At 40.4% G+C, this 14,916-nt stretch overlaps 1 protein-coding gene across 12 annotated transcripts in view; it reads left to right on the forward strand.

The window, feature by feature from the left end:
- LOC106874417 (uncharacterized) overlaps positions 1-14,916 on the forward strand; it is a 397,411-nt gene that overhangs the window by 136,380 nt on the left and 246,115 nt on the right. The window contains exon 1 of one of the 12 annotated variants that reach the window (XM_089341516.1): positions 6,665-6,866. The exons of 10 other annotated variants lie outside the window; for them this stretch is intronic. The gene's annotated coding sequence lies outside the window, so the exon portion shown is untranslated. Of the gene's footprint in view, positions 1-6,664; positions 6,867-14,916 lie in introns of those variants that run through there. One more of the 12 variants, XM_089341519.1, reaches the window with a different exon arrangement.

A 14,916-nucleotide genomic window follows, 5' to 3' on the forward strand; every position in this document is an offset into this window, starting at 1 on the left:
ATGTTGGGGGGAACAAACACAAACACAAACACGCATATACGACACATGTATGTATATGTACATACATGTATGTGTCTGTGTTTGCCCTCCACATGTGTTTATATGTATGTGTGTGTGTGTGTATATATATATATATATATATACATACATATATATATATATATATATATATATATATATATATATATATATATATATATACATACATATATATATATATACATACATATATATATATATATACATATATATATATATATACATACATATATATATATATATACATACATATATATATATATACATACATATATATATATATATATACATACATATATATATATATATACATATATATATATGGGAGAATATACAAAAAATAACAACAGACGAGGACAGGTGGTGTAAATAACAAAAGTATATATTAGTATGACGCTCGGGAATACGGAAAGTCTTTGACGTTTCGAGCTACGCTCTTCAACAGAAAGAATACGGAGACAAGGAGAAAAACACGGAGAAAAAAAATTGAATAGTGTTCAGTCAACGGTCAATCATAATAATGGCCGATCATAACAATGACTGACCGGAAGTTAGAAATTCTTATTTCAGGAGAGCTAAGAAAGGGGGAGATAACAAACGGTGATCGGGAACGAGGGGCTGTGTGTGGGAGGTAGACTGCTGGTGATCTTGACGTATGTAGTGTGAAAATGGGGGAAGGGAGAAAGGAAGAAAGTAGTTGGTCAGTTGTAGTGTGTGCGTGGTGTGATGCGAGGGTATTGGTGTGGTGTGCGTGGTGTGATGCAAGGGTATTGGTGTGGTGTGATGTGAGGGTGTTGGGAGGTGGGGAAGACATGGGTGGAGTGTGGGGTAGAGGTAGGGGTATGTGGGTAGGGTGGGGTATGTGGGTAGGGGTGGGTGGTGGGTGTAAGGAATTGGATGGGGTGGAGTGGGAAGGTAGAGTAGGAGTGAGTTGGGGTGTGGTGGGATGAGCTTATGAGGGGGTGTTGACGAGGAGGGAGAAGGGGAAGGTGGATGTAAGAGAGGGGGAAGATGGGTATGGGAGGGGAGAGGAAGAGAGGAGAGAGGGTGGGTATAAGAGAGGGAAGGGGGATTGAGAGAGGGGGAAGGTGGGTATGGGGGGAGAAAGAGGGGAAGGTGGGTATGGGGGGAGAAAGAGAGGAAGAGAAAGAGAGGAAGAGAAAGAGAGTGAGAGAGAGGGAAGAGGGGTATGGGGGGGAAGAAGAAAGGAAGAGAAAGAGAGTGAGAGAGAGGGGAAGAGAGTGAGAGAGTAAGGGTGAGAGAGTAAGGGTGAGAGAGTAAGAGAGTAAGAGTGTAGAGAGTAGGAGAGTAAGAGTGTAGAGAGTAAGAGTGAGAGAGGGGGGAGTACGGGAGAGGGGGGAGGGGGGAGTACGAGAGAAGAGAGTGAGAGAGAGTGAGAGAGAGTAAGAGAGAGGAGAGAAAGAGTAGGGGTGAAGAGAAGTGGGAGTGGAGAGAAGTATGAAGAGAGGTACAAAGAAGTAGGAGTCGGAGCAGGAGGTGGGGGAGGGGAGAGATGGGTGGTAGGAGGGAGGGTGGGGGAGAGAGACAGGAGGAGGGGGTTAGATGAAGAGTGGAGGGGAGTTGAGCCCATGTGGCGCAAAGGAGCGAAGATAGAAGATTAACCCCTGTTCACGGCGCAAACGGGAGTCCGGATGGCCCCTGTGCATGGACAATCCAAACACCGACAGGTGTTGCCGCAAGGAGTGGCCGGCAGAACGGAAGTGGCGTGACACCGGGGTGTCATTGCCGACGTTGATATCTCGGAGGTGTTCCGCGAATCGGTCGGCCAGGCGCCGCCCCGTTTGTCCGATGTACAGGGATTGGCAGAGAGAGCAGGAGAGGCAATATATGATGTTGGTAGACGTGCAGGTGAAGGAGTCGGTGATGCGATAGGGTCGGTGATGGGTGCTGGTGAGGAGGGTGGTGTTGGAGAGGTAAGGGCAAGTGCGGCAGCGTGGACGGGAGCAGGGGAAAGAGCCAGGTTGGGAGGTTGGGTTGGGGAAGAAGCTGTGGACCAAGAGGTCCCGTAGGTTGTGGGCTCGTTTGAAGGAGGGGAGGGGTCGATTAGGGAAGATGTGGGAGGTGGAGGGGTCGGACTGGAGGCGCCGAAAAGCTCGGAGAATGGAGCGTTGGAGGGGTAGGGTGGTGGGATGGTAGGTGAGGGGAAAAGGGAGGCGGGAAACGGCAGGGCGGGTTCGGGGGGAGAGAGCAGATGCACGGTCCACAGAACGTGCTCTGGCAAGGGCGGTGTGGATGGTGGTGGGTGGATATCCACGCAGGCTAAAGTGGTGAGCCATGAGTTGAGACTGAGTCTCAAAGTCATGGCTGTCGCTACAAAGTCTGCGTAGACGGAGGAATTGGGAATAGGGGATGGAAAGTTTTGTGTGTCTAGGGTGGGAGGAGGAGAAGTTGAGATAGGAGTGTGAGTCTGTGTGTTTGTAGTGGATGGAGGTGCTAAGGGCGGAGTGGAGGATGCTGACCGAAATGTCGAGAAAGGGGACAGAGGTGTCAGAGACAGTACAGGAGAAGTGGAGGGCAGGATGGAAAGATTGAACGAAAGAGAGGAACGAGTCAAGATGTTCGCGGGAGAGAGAGGTGGCACCGATACAGTCGTCGATATACCGACCGTATAGTTCGGGAGTGGGACCAGTGAAACTGGAGAATATTTGGGCCTCAACATAACCAACGAAGAGGTTCGCGTAGTTGGGGCCCATTCTCGTCCCCATGGCCACTCCCGAGACCTGCTGGTAGATATCTCCCGCGAACGAGAAGCAGTTGAGAGATAGGACAAGTTCGGCCAGACGAATGAGTGTGGAGGTGTCGGGTTGTGGGTTGGGGCGTTGGTCTAGAAAAAACTTCAGGGCACACAGCCCCTCGTCGTGGGGGATCACTGTATAGAGGCTCTGGATGTCTAGAGTGAAGAGAAGCTTAGAAGGGCCGGGAGGGAAAGAGAAAGAGTTGAATAGACGAAGCGCGTGGTTAGTGTCATGAATGTGGGAAGGGAGAGAAGCCACTAGGGGGGCGAGGACCCGGTCTAGGTATTTTGAGATAAGCTCGGTGGGGCAGTTGCAGGCGGAGACGATGGGGCGGCCAGGGTTGTTCGGTTTATGGATCTTGGGGAGGAAGTAAATGGTGGGGGTGCGTGGGGTGCGAACAATAAGGTTGGAGGCGGTGGCGGGGAGATGGGAGGAGAGGATGAGGTCATGGATAGTGGAGGACACAGTCTGTTGGTAGCTGGATACACATATATATATATATATATATATATATATATATATATATGCACATACACACACATGGTGGGCTCCTACACAGTTTCTGTGTATGAAATCCACTTAGAAAGCATTGTTCAGCCCGGGGATATAATAGAAGGTACTTACCTAAAATGACATGCAGGGGACTGAACCTGAAACCATTTGGTTGTAAAGTGAGTTTCTTAACCACAGAAGTATGTTTTTACAGAACTACAACCTGTTGCCCACATCTAGAGAATTAGGGCAGTTGCCCTTTCTCCCACCGAGTGGTTAAGGATTTGGAGCATCAGCCTGTGTCATATCTGTTGGCTGCTGATACACTACTAATTAGACTTAGGTCCTCACATGTTGTTAAATGCCTAAAGTAGCAAGCTTCCTCCAGCATGGCCGGTCCGCTGTATTTTTCTCCACTCTTGTCCAATGGGTCATCATGTATTTAACCCTTTAACATTTAAACTAGTCACATCAGGCCCAAATATTCTACCTGTTTTATATTCAAACTGACCAGATCCAGCCTCTCATACCTACCCTAGAATATTATTCTAAATAATTAACAATTACATCATTGAAATCTTGAAGCTATGAGATAATGCATGATTAATTCAAAATAATGGTTTCAAATTTTGGCACAAGGCCAGCAAAGTCGATTATATTGATCCCAGTAATCAATTAGTACTTATTTTATCAACACGAAAAGGATTAAAGGCAAAGTTGACCCCTCAGCAGTATTTGAACTTGGAACATAAAGATGGGTGAAATGTTGCTTGGCATTTTGCCCAGTGTGCTAATGAGTACCCTGCATGCTAACGATTGCTAAAGGGTTAAGGCATTTGTGAAATGTCTGTGCCAGCTGTTCTTAGGTTAGCACTTTTCTCCCACCTTTGCAATCTTTGCATGCTCCTTATTTCTTTCTGTGTTCCTTTCAGTTGAAGAGCGTAGCTCGAATCATCAAAGACTTTCTCTATTCCCTAGCGTTAAACTAATACATCCATTTGTTGTTTACAGCACCTGTCTTCGTCTGTTGTTTTTTTCGTAAATTCTCCTATATATATATATATAGGTAATTTTTTGCATTTTCGTGCAGCTGAAGATTGCTCTTCATATTGCATTTAATGTAATGCTTGCATTACTTAAATAAATTGGAGTAGCATGAAACGTGCGTACTGCAATCACCTTTGAAATCCGTGTTGCTTATTTTTTGATTTTGATCACCTATCCTTTTGGGATACGATATTCAGGTGCCTACGCATAAGTACCATATTCAACCTTGAATCTATATCTAAACCGTATATATATATATATATATATATATATATATATATATAATCTTTTAATTTTTTATTTGTTTCTGTCATTTGACTGCGGCCATGCTGGAGCACTGCCTTTAGTTGAACAAACTCACCCCACCACCTATTCTTTGTAAGAATAGTACTTATTCTATCAATCTCTTTTACTGAACCACTAAGTTATGGGGATGTAAACACACCAACATCAGTTGTCAAGTGATGGTGGGGGAACAAACACACACACATGTATACGACGGTCTTCTTTCAGTTTCCGTCTACCAAATCCATTGGCAAGGCGTTGGTCGGCCTGAGGCTATAGTAGATGATACTTGCCCTCGATGCCATGCAGTGGGACTGTATGTATATATATTTATGTGTGTCTTCGTGTCTGTGTTTGTCCCCCACACCATCACTTGACAACCGATGTTGGTGTGTTTACGTCCCCGTAACTTATCGGTTCGGCATAAGTTAGCGATAGAATAAGTATTAGGCTTACAACCAATGAGTCCAGGGTCGATTTCTTCCACTCAAACCATTTCAGGCAGTGCCCCAGCGTGGCCGCACTCAAATGACAGAAACATGTAAAAGAATAAGAGAATTAGAAAATAAGAGAACAAGTCTGTGTATGCAAGCATTTTGGTACTACTAAAGCAACGCGGACCCGAACGCGCAGGCGCTAGCTAGTCTTGAGTGGTCGATCCTAACCCTAACCCTGTCCCTATCCCTAACCCTGTCCCTAACCCTAACCCTGTCCCTAACCATGTCCCTATCCCTAACCCTAACCCTGTCCCTAACCCTAACCCTAACCCTGTCCCTATCCCTAACCCTAACCCTGTCCCTATCCCTAACCCTAACCCTGTCCCTAACCCTGTTCCTAACCCTAACCCTGTCCCTGTCCCTAACCCTGTCCCTAACCCTGTCCCTATCCCTAACCCTAACCCTGTCCCTAACCCTAACCCTGTCCCTAACCCTAACCCTAACCCGCGTGAGCAAATGAATACGTGTTTAGGGTTAGGGTTAGGATCGACCACTCACGACTGCGCGTTCGGGTCCGTGCTGCTTTAGTAGTACCAAGCATTTTTTTACTTTGCTTGCGTGTGCGCGCAATGTCTCTGGACACTGCATGTGCTACGGTTTTATCATGCGGTGTGTGCGCACAGTTTTCGTCCTGTGCGAATGTTTATGTGCACACAAAACCTTCCATATGTACACACACACAAACATGCCCGTTCGGCCAGTTTTTTTTTTAACTCGGCGTGTGTGGAAACATGTGAGTGCTCGCGCTCCCAACGTTTCCGTAAAATTTGTTTGTATGCGTGTGAGTACGCACGCGCATGTTTCCTGGACTGTGCGTGCGTAACAAAAGTTTTTGTACTGTATATATATGTGTGTAAAGCAAAGCCTGTACACTGTTTTCTTAACTTTCTTTTTTGGTTCCTTCACACCTTCCACCCTCGTCTTTCATCACCACCTCCACCGAACCAATTCTTTTCTTTTTCTTAACTTTCTTCCTCCAGCCGTCTTTTCTAAGTAAAGTGACTGCCAATTCAAACTTTTTTCGGAAGTTAAGCTGCCTGACAAGAAGCCAGGCAGATAACTAACACCACACACACACATACACAAAAGTGTATATATATATATATATATATATATATATATATATATATATATATATATATATATATATATACATATATATATATATACATATATATATATATACACAGAGAAAGAGAGAGTTGGGGGAGATCTGTTGATAAGACTACAAAACCAGCAGGCATTTTTCTCCACACACGCGTGCGCACTCACATACGTACACATACACACACACTTATACGTATTACACACAAACACGCGGATATTGCCTCAAGAACGGGCCGGGGCACCTAACACTGCGAGCTCGATAGATAGATAGAAAGGTCGAGCAACAAACTAGCACCGAATACCGCCACCCCAGCAAATCTCTCCCCCACTTCTCACCTCCGTCGACATCCACCACTCTTTGACTCTCCAAGCAAGACGGGAGGGGATCTCTAAACTTATATATATATATATATATATACACACACATAAAAATATTATATTATATATACATATATATTATGTACACACGCGAATAAATACGCGTTTATGCTTATTATAATATATCAATATCTTTCTCCGGGATCTCAAATTTTTTGATTGGTAATCAAAATATTATAACCAAAACTCTCTTGTTGGATAATTGGATACTTAAAAATATATATACATATATAAATACTACTACAGACAGTCTATTTATGATTCGGTAAGTAAAAACAACAAACATAAAAATTTCCTCTTTTTTTCTGTTTTCAAAACTATTCGAAGTTTACGAAGCTTCGAAGAAAAGGAGAAAAAAATACTCAAGAAAACTTGCTTTTTTGCTTAGATTCCGAAGAATTTTCAGATCTGTGTGTGTGTGTGTGTGTGTGTGCATTCTTCTACTCTTACTTGTTTCAGTCATTTGACTGTGGCCATGCTGGAGCACCGCCTTTAGTCGAATAACCCTAGGACTTATTCTTTGTTAGCTTAGTACTTATTCTATCGGATCCTTTTGCCGAACCGCTAATTTACGGGGACGTAAACACACCAACATTGGTGGTCAAGCGATGGTGGGGGGACAGACAGACACACACATATACGACGGGCTTCTTCCAGTTTCCGTCTACTGAATCCCCTCAAGGCTTTGGTCAGCCCGAGACTATAGTGGAGGACACTTGCCCAAGGAGCCATGCAGTGGGACTGAACCTAGAACCAATATATATAATGTTATTTTATTGGTTTCATTTATTAAAATGCGGCACTGATGGGGTGGCACCGGCTTTAAGGTCTTTTGTCGATTCTATTGACCCAGTCCTTTAATTTGTCATATTTTATCGGATTCCACGTCTCGAAGGCTAAGTCTGAAGACTAGATATTTTTCTTCGATGCACGGACTTACATACATACATGTGTGTGTGTAATACTATGTGTGGGGAAAATTATGGAGTGTTCGTTTTATTGAAGATGCAAATAATTCCACTAACTGACCAGTTTAATCCCGACTAGGATTCTTTGGAAAGTTGAAGATAAATGTTTTTAAATACTTAAATGAAGCGAACTTTATCCCAGCGACTGTCTAAAATATTTATAATTTCCTGACAGTTACGTCAAAGTTTCACTTAGGCTGGTTTAGTCAAACTGTCATATCTATCTATCTGTCTGTCTGACTTATGTGTGTCTTTATGTGATTTATTTGTTTGTATGTATGTATGTATGTGCGTGCTTTGTGTCTGCGGTTTGTGTGTGTGCATAGCCATGTATATTATTTCTTTCTTGGACCCATAAATGAATGCATTTTCGTCTTTGGAAGGAAACTGTTGCTTTATATATATATATATATATATATATATATATATATATATATATATATATATATATATATATATATATATATATATATATATATAATGCGAGTGTATGTGTATGTATGGTCAAGATGAATATGTGGTATTTGAAATATTTCATTAAAATTTAATTAACAACGCTAACATACTTTAATATTTGTACCTGAAGTTCTCGAGGATGGAGGTTTACAATCACTTAATTGTTTAATTACAAATACTTTAATCTCATATATAAACATTTCCTTGTCTTGTTTTTTTTTCTTACGCTACACCTTCGCTTCTTCTTGTTGCTGTTGCAAACAGTTCAAGGAAGAAATTTCGGCAGATTTAAATAAAATATGAATAGAGGAAGCACTTTTTTTTTTTAACACTTTCACTGACAATAATTCTTCAGTATCTATTTACACATGTATGTTGCGTGTAGGATAATAGGTAGGCAGTTAGAATGGAGAAGGTTTGTTAGATAGATAGGTAGGTAACTTTATTTTAGAGACTTAACAAACGAACAAAACAAAAAGTAAAATGGGCGTGGGAAAGAGTATGTATAAAATATATTTTAGACTCCACACATTATATAAGTATATAGACTTATAGTAAATATATATATATTGAATTCTGTTTATCCTGTTCATTTTACCAAATCTATCTATCTGTCTGTCTGCATATGGAAAGTATTAATATTTGTGCGTGTGTCTGTGTATATATATATATATATATATATATATATATATCTGTGTGCATGTATATAAGTATATGTATGTATACATGTGTACATTATATAAGTATATACACATATGTGTGTATCAGTGTGTGTGTGTGTGTATATGTATAAAGAGGGGGAGAGGGAGATACACGCTGTATGTTCGTGTAAGGGTATTAAGTTACAATATTTCAACTTGTATCTTTAACAATGCATGCATATATATGGGCATATAGATGCATGTCACTCCTTAATACCTAAAACATGCTAATATCTACCTATAGTTTCTAAACTCTCTTACTTCAGATCCCTCCCTCTGTCTGTCTTTCTCACACACACACACACACACACACACACACACACTATTGGTTCTACAAGCGTTAAAAGAAATTATTCACGTACACATACATAGGATCCATACATATATCTGAATTCATAAGTGAAAGTTAAAACATTTCACTCGGTCGTTTTGTTTGGTTTTTTTTTTTTATACCCTGAGAATAGTCCTTGGAAAAGTGAACTCAGAGTAGCAACCAAACTAAGTTTTATCTTCACACACACACACACAAAGAATAGAAGAGTATCTCTTTTTCGTCGCGGCATTCAAACGGAAATGACATGCTAACCTGAGCAATCACAATAGATGTCAAAGATGTGTGTATATGTGTGTACATCTCTCTCCCCTTCTCTTTCTGTCTATCTATCTATCTAATCTATCTATGTGTGTGTAGCTATGGCCAAGCATATACATGCCAAAATTTAAAAGGAAATGGAGCCAGTTCTGATTACAGCATCAGGAAATTAACTTTTAGTTATGAAATCTTGTCTCAAAACACTTCACTGCTCTTTCTCTCAGGTACACCTCACTACAGCAGCGTATGTATGTATGCATGCATGTATGTATGTATGTATTTGTGTGTGCACGCACGTAAGCACACATATATTCATTATTTACATGAAGGTTACATGTACGGATTGCCTGTGGCTTACAAGTTTCCTACACTGGGATCCCTGGATACAATAACCGTATATACGCATATATCGCTTGGAACAAAAAAACAAAACAAAAACCCATCAAATTAATTAAGGCATTTCTCGTTCAAAATTTCATCCACAATCGTATAATAATAATATAGAATAACAAAGGTATAATGTAGTTTAACTGCGATAATTAAGAGAACTATGTCAACGAACGAATGTATATATCCGGATGGTTAGTAGGTAGACTGTAATAACTAGTATTTACATATCTTGATTATTGGGTGGAAGGTCTATTGTTTTTTAATTAAAAATCTTCTGATACTAATTATAGATAATGGAGATTGCTGTTCCGATTCATTCAGCGGAATGGTTAATATTCATTAGTTTGTAGTTTTTTTTTTAAATTTGAAATAATTAAATTATAGTCATATGCACGATATCACGATTCCTATACACCACGATCGTCGGCGTGTGTGTAGGAATGTGTTTTTGAAATTAAGCTGGCTTCTAGCCTGACTATATCTTCTGTATATATCTGTGTGTGCCTACACACACACACACACACACACACACACACACACACACATACATACATACACACATACATACATGTATATACGTATGTGCATCTGTGTTTGTGTGTTCCCTGTGTATATGTACACACACACACAGGTGCAAAACAAGTGGGGGGGGGGGATAGTACTCGAACAGCAAGGGAAGAGTAAAATACTATTTTATCGAAGCTGAAAAGAAAAAAAAAAAATCACTAACAAATTGCGAAGTTCATTTCATTAAAATTTTATATATGCATGCATGTGTGTGTGTGTGTGTAGATATGTTTATATTTGTGTGTGCAAATAAAATTTTATCTATGTATGCATATATAATTATTTTTAATCGGCAGAATTTGTGACTCAAGGGTGAAGAGTTTCGTGCACAGTACCTAACAAGCACTGCACGCGCGCTGTCAAGACAGCTGAGGCAGATAACCCCAAGGAATAGAGTTCTGCATACTAAATGTACACACTGTAAAGTCTGTATGAAGTACAGTGAGTTTACTATTGCAATTAGTCGACAGAATCTGTTCTTCGGGTTGTTTAAAATAAAAATTGAAAAATAAATAAACAAAAGAAATAGGGGGAGATAACTGCAGCAAGATCAGTTGGGTGAAATGTGGGGAAAATATCGACAATGTCAATTGGAGAGGGTCTGGTTGTTGAAACCAAATTCTGACAAGGGACATGTTTCTTTTTTGATGAGACATTCTCAGCGAAGCATATTTTACCCATTTGGCCTGACAAAGAGTGAAATATTTATGAAAGGTAATTCTGATGATTGTGAATATTAGTATAGCTTCACTATATTACATCTCTCTCACTCTCATATATAATATGAAGAAGAGAGTGTTTAAGATTTGAAAGTCCTCTTTGCATTTTCTCTTGTCCAATCTACTGGCTAAAATACTTGGGTACTTGGATAAGTACTTCTCAAACCTGCCACCGTTCTAGCTGAGTCCCGAAAGACCTGCATTTTTTTTCCTGCTGAAAGGAAGCTGGATTTGAACCAAGAATTCACCGAACCGAAACAAATAGCACAAGACATCACGATCGATGGTGTAATAGTCTGGCAGTGCACTGCCCCGGACTTGCGTCATTACTTTACAATTCCGATTTGGAGGTAGAACGTAGAGCCGGCACAAATACCACAAGGCATTCTACTGGACGCTCTAACGACTTACACACACACACACGTCTAGTGTTAACTGTCGAACGGTGTATCTCGAAGTAAATGAAGCTAAATAATAACTCGTAAATATTGGGTGGAAAAGTCGAACGCTATCCGTCGGTTACAAATCTACATGTGTAAACATGATAGGCGTCCTGCCATTGTGTGTGTGTGTGTGTGTGTACACACACGCACACACATACGGGTTGTCAAAAAATGCCGGATGCTTTTATCTAGTGCGTGTGTGAGAATGATAGAAAACGAGTGAGCTCGTTAAAGAAAAGTCAAGACCCAATGTTGGCATGAGTTGATGCTTATATTCGCTTTATTTATTTATTATGTTTTTTTGCTTTCTTCGCTTCCTTTCACTAAGACTAACCCAGATAATAACTTACTACCCTCCTTGTCGATCCCCATTCACAGTGTTGTGTTGCCTTACCCCCTCCCCGTTCTTTTTTCTTCCCTTCTCCATCCTCATTTTCCTTCTGCTTCTTCTCATTATCACCGAAACGTTAAGGCCAAAAGATAACACACACACACAAGCACTCATTCCTATGCGCGCGCGCACACACATTTATTCCCCCACCCTCGACACAATATTCTCTAATTTGCTTTATGTTCCTTAAGTTTGTTCAGAAAGCTTTTATCCGTTCGTATTTATGAATATCTATTTACCTTGTGTGCGTGTGTGAAAAGATATCTCATCTGAAGGAGTACTTAAAAAATTTTTTTTATCCCACCAATAACGTAAAAGCCCACACACAATTTATCTTCAGATATTTAGGGCCTTGTTTTAACTACCATATTTTGAGGATAAGTGCTTAGGACCTCCAGTATTTTGGTACTTTATCTTGTCGTTTCCGGAAGGATGAAAAGTCGAAGTTGACCCACTCCTCTCCCATAAACAGTTGAACTCTGAACCTAAAGGGACGTAACTAAATACCGCAATATTTGACAAGGGAATCCATGGTTTGAAGTGGGTCCTTATTTGGTGGTATTGGCTTTACTTTGCTTTCTCTTCGGACATGAAAGTTTGGGAAAAAAGAGCATCAGCTCCTGATGTGGTATCGTTGATGTTGGCGGTAATAATAATAGTAGTAGTAGTAGTAGTTAGCATTGCTTTTTCTCCTCTCTTCGGACAACAGCTTCGGGGTGGTGGTGGTGGTGGAAGAGCCGAGAGATCGCCGAGGTACGTCAGTGCGTTTGTGCTTCACTGTTTTAAGACGTCCTTGTTTAGATGTTTATTGCACGTAGTCTCTCCTTAGCTTGGCATGCCTTACTTGTGTCTATTAACAGTTTTATTCCCCCTCCTACTACTCTTCCACCACTACAAACATCTACAACAAGCTACTACTACTACTACTACTACATTTCTCTAATCCTTCATCACCAAACTGCCGCCAGAATATTTTCTAGAGAATAAAATAGATCTTCGAAAGTCACAAATAGAATCCAATGACTACCCCCCCTCCTCATCACCACTGTTGCTTTAGATTACTGTTCTTGGTTTGTACGTACATACATACGTGTGTTTGTGTGTTGAATTGGTGACAATTTGGGGTATACTAGCTCTGACTGGTTGCACTCAATCTGAATGTAGCTGTGTTGATATATATATATATATATATATATATATATATATATATATATATGCAAACTCAAACATATGTACGCCAACACACACATAGTTACATATTATTATCTGACTCTAAATCAGCAAACTCAGTTATTTTTGGACTCCTGTTCAGCAAGGAATTGCTTGGAAGTTAAGAAAACTTGCTAATTGTCTCAGCTAAACTTTGCAACCGTCCTGTCTTTGTGTGTGTTCACCTGCATGGTAGGTATTGACTGTTTATGTATATAATTTTTAAGCAACACTTAACAATAGAGTAGTAGTTGTGTAGTCGCAATAGCAGTATAATAATAATAATAATAATAATAATAATAATAATAATAATAATTCTTTCTGTTCTAGGCACAAAACCTGAAATTTTGGGGAAGGGGATAAGTCGATTACATTGACTCTAATGCATAACTGGTACTTATTACATTGACCCTATGAGGATGAAAGGCAAAGTTGACCTCAGCAGAATTTGTAATCAGAACATTAAGACAGATTAAATACCACTAAGCATTTTGTCCAGCATGGTAACAATTCTGCCTATAATTTTTTCAGCTATAGGCACAAAGCCTGAAATTTTAAGGGAGTGAGTCTAGTTGATTACATCGATCCTTTGCTCAACTAGTGCTTGGCTTTATCGACCTCGAAAGATGAAAGGCAAAGTTGGACCTTGGCAGAATTTGAACTCAGAATACAAAAATGGATGAAATACTGCTAAGCATTTTGTCTGGCTCTGTCAGCTTGCCATCTTAATAATGATAATGATTACAAGTTTTTGATTAGATTACCCCAGTACATGACTGGTACTTATTTTATTGACCCCCAAAATGATGAAGGCAAAGTCGACCTTTGCAGAATAATAATAATAATACACTACTACTTTCCTACCTTTTGCTTCATGCTCCAAACTATGGAACAAAATTTAAGACATAATTTGTGAACGGTACAATATTTGTTATTCATAAGAATGCTGGACGGGACATGCCACAAAGTTCAAAGACAACAGATGGACTTGTGCAGTTGCAGAGTGGTATGCAAGGGATTGGAAAAGGCCCCTTGGAAGGGGCTTATGATGATGGGATGATGATTTCGATGATTTAGACCAGGATGAAGAATTGGAAGCAGATTGACCAGCGATGTACAGCAATGTCTGATAGCCTGGCTGATAAGGATGATACTGTTTGAAAGACTGATAAATATTAAGGTTATTTCCTGTGTGTCCTTAGCTCCTGTACATCTTCAGCTTTCAAGCTCTACTTTCTCCGTTAACCTTCCTGTGATTCTACTGCACCTCTTCTGTGTACATATCTCTTGCACTGGGTTACACCACATGGAATTCCTGCCTACACCTTTCCTATATATGAAGCTGGGTCATTTACCTGTGAGTTGTGGGTCCTATCTGTTTTCCTGCTTACTAAAGACTTTGGTCTTTGCTAAGTTAACTTCAAGGCCTTTTGATTCCAGATTTTGCTCCCATACCTGGAATTTCTTTTCTAATTCTATTACTGATTCTACTATGAGAATAAGGTCACCAGCATATAGTAATGCCCCAGGGCAACCAGTCATCAGCCCTAGGACAACCAGTCTTAAATTCCTCTGTTATGGTTTGGAGAACAATGATGAATAGGAGGGAACTGAGGACCAATTCCTGCTGAACTTCTACCTCTACTCTAAATTCATTGCTATGACTAAATCTTACCCTACTGAGACCACCTTTGTACATTGCTCGTATGACTTTCACAAACCATTTGTCTGCCCCTGGCTTCCTCAGTGATCATCAGATCACAGAATTTGGACCTACCAAAAGCTTTCTCATGGTCAACAAATGCCAAGTACAATGGCTTAGTTTTAGCTAAATACTTCTCCTGCTGTTGTCTTACTAAGATGGCATATCAGTAGTATT

The sequence above is a fragment of the Octopus bimaculoides genome, chromosome 24 (assembly GCF_046866305.1).
Source record: "Octopus bimaculoides isolate indiv1 chromosome 24, ASM4686630v1, whole genome shotgun sequence".
Classification (NCBI taxonomy): domain Eukaryota; kingdom Metazoa; phylum Mollusca; class Cephalopoda; order Octopoda; family Octopodidae; genus Octopus; species Octopus bimaculoides.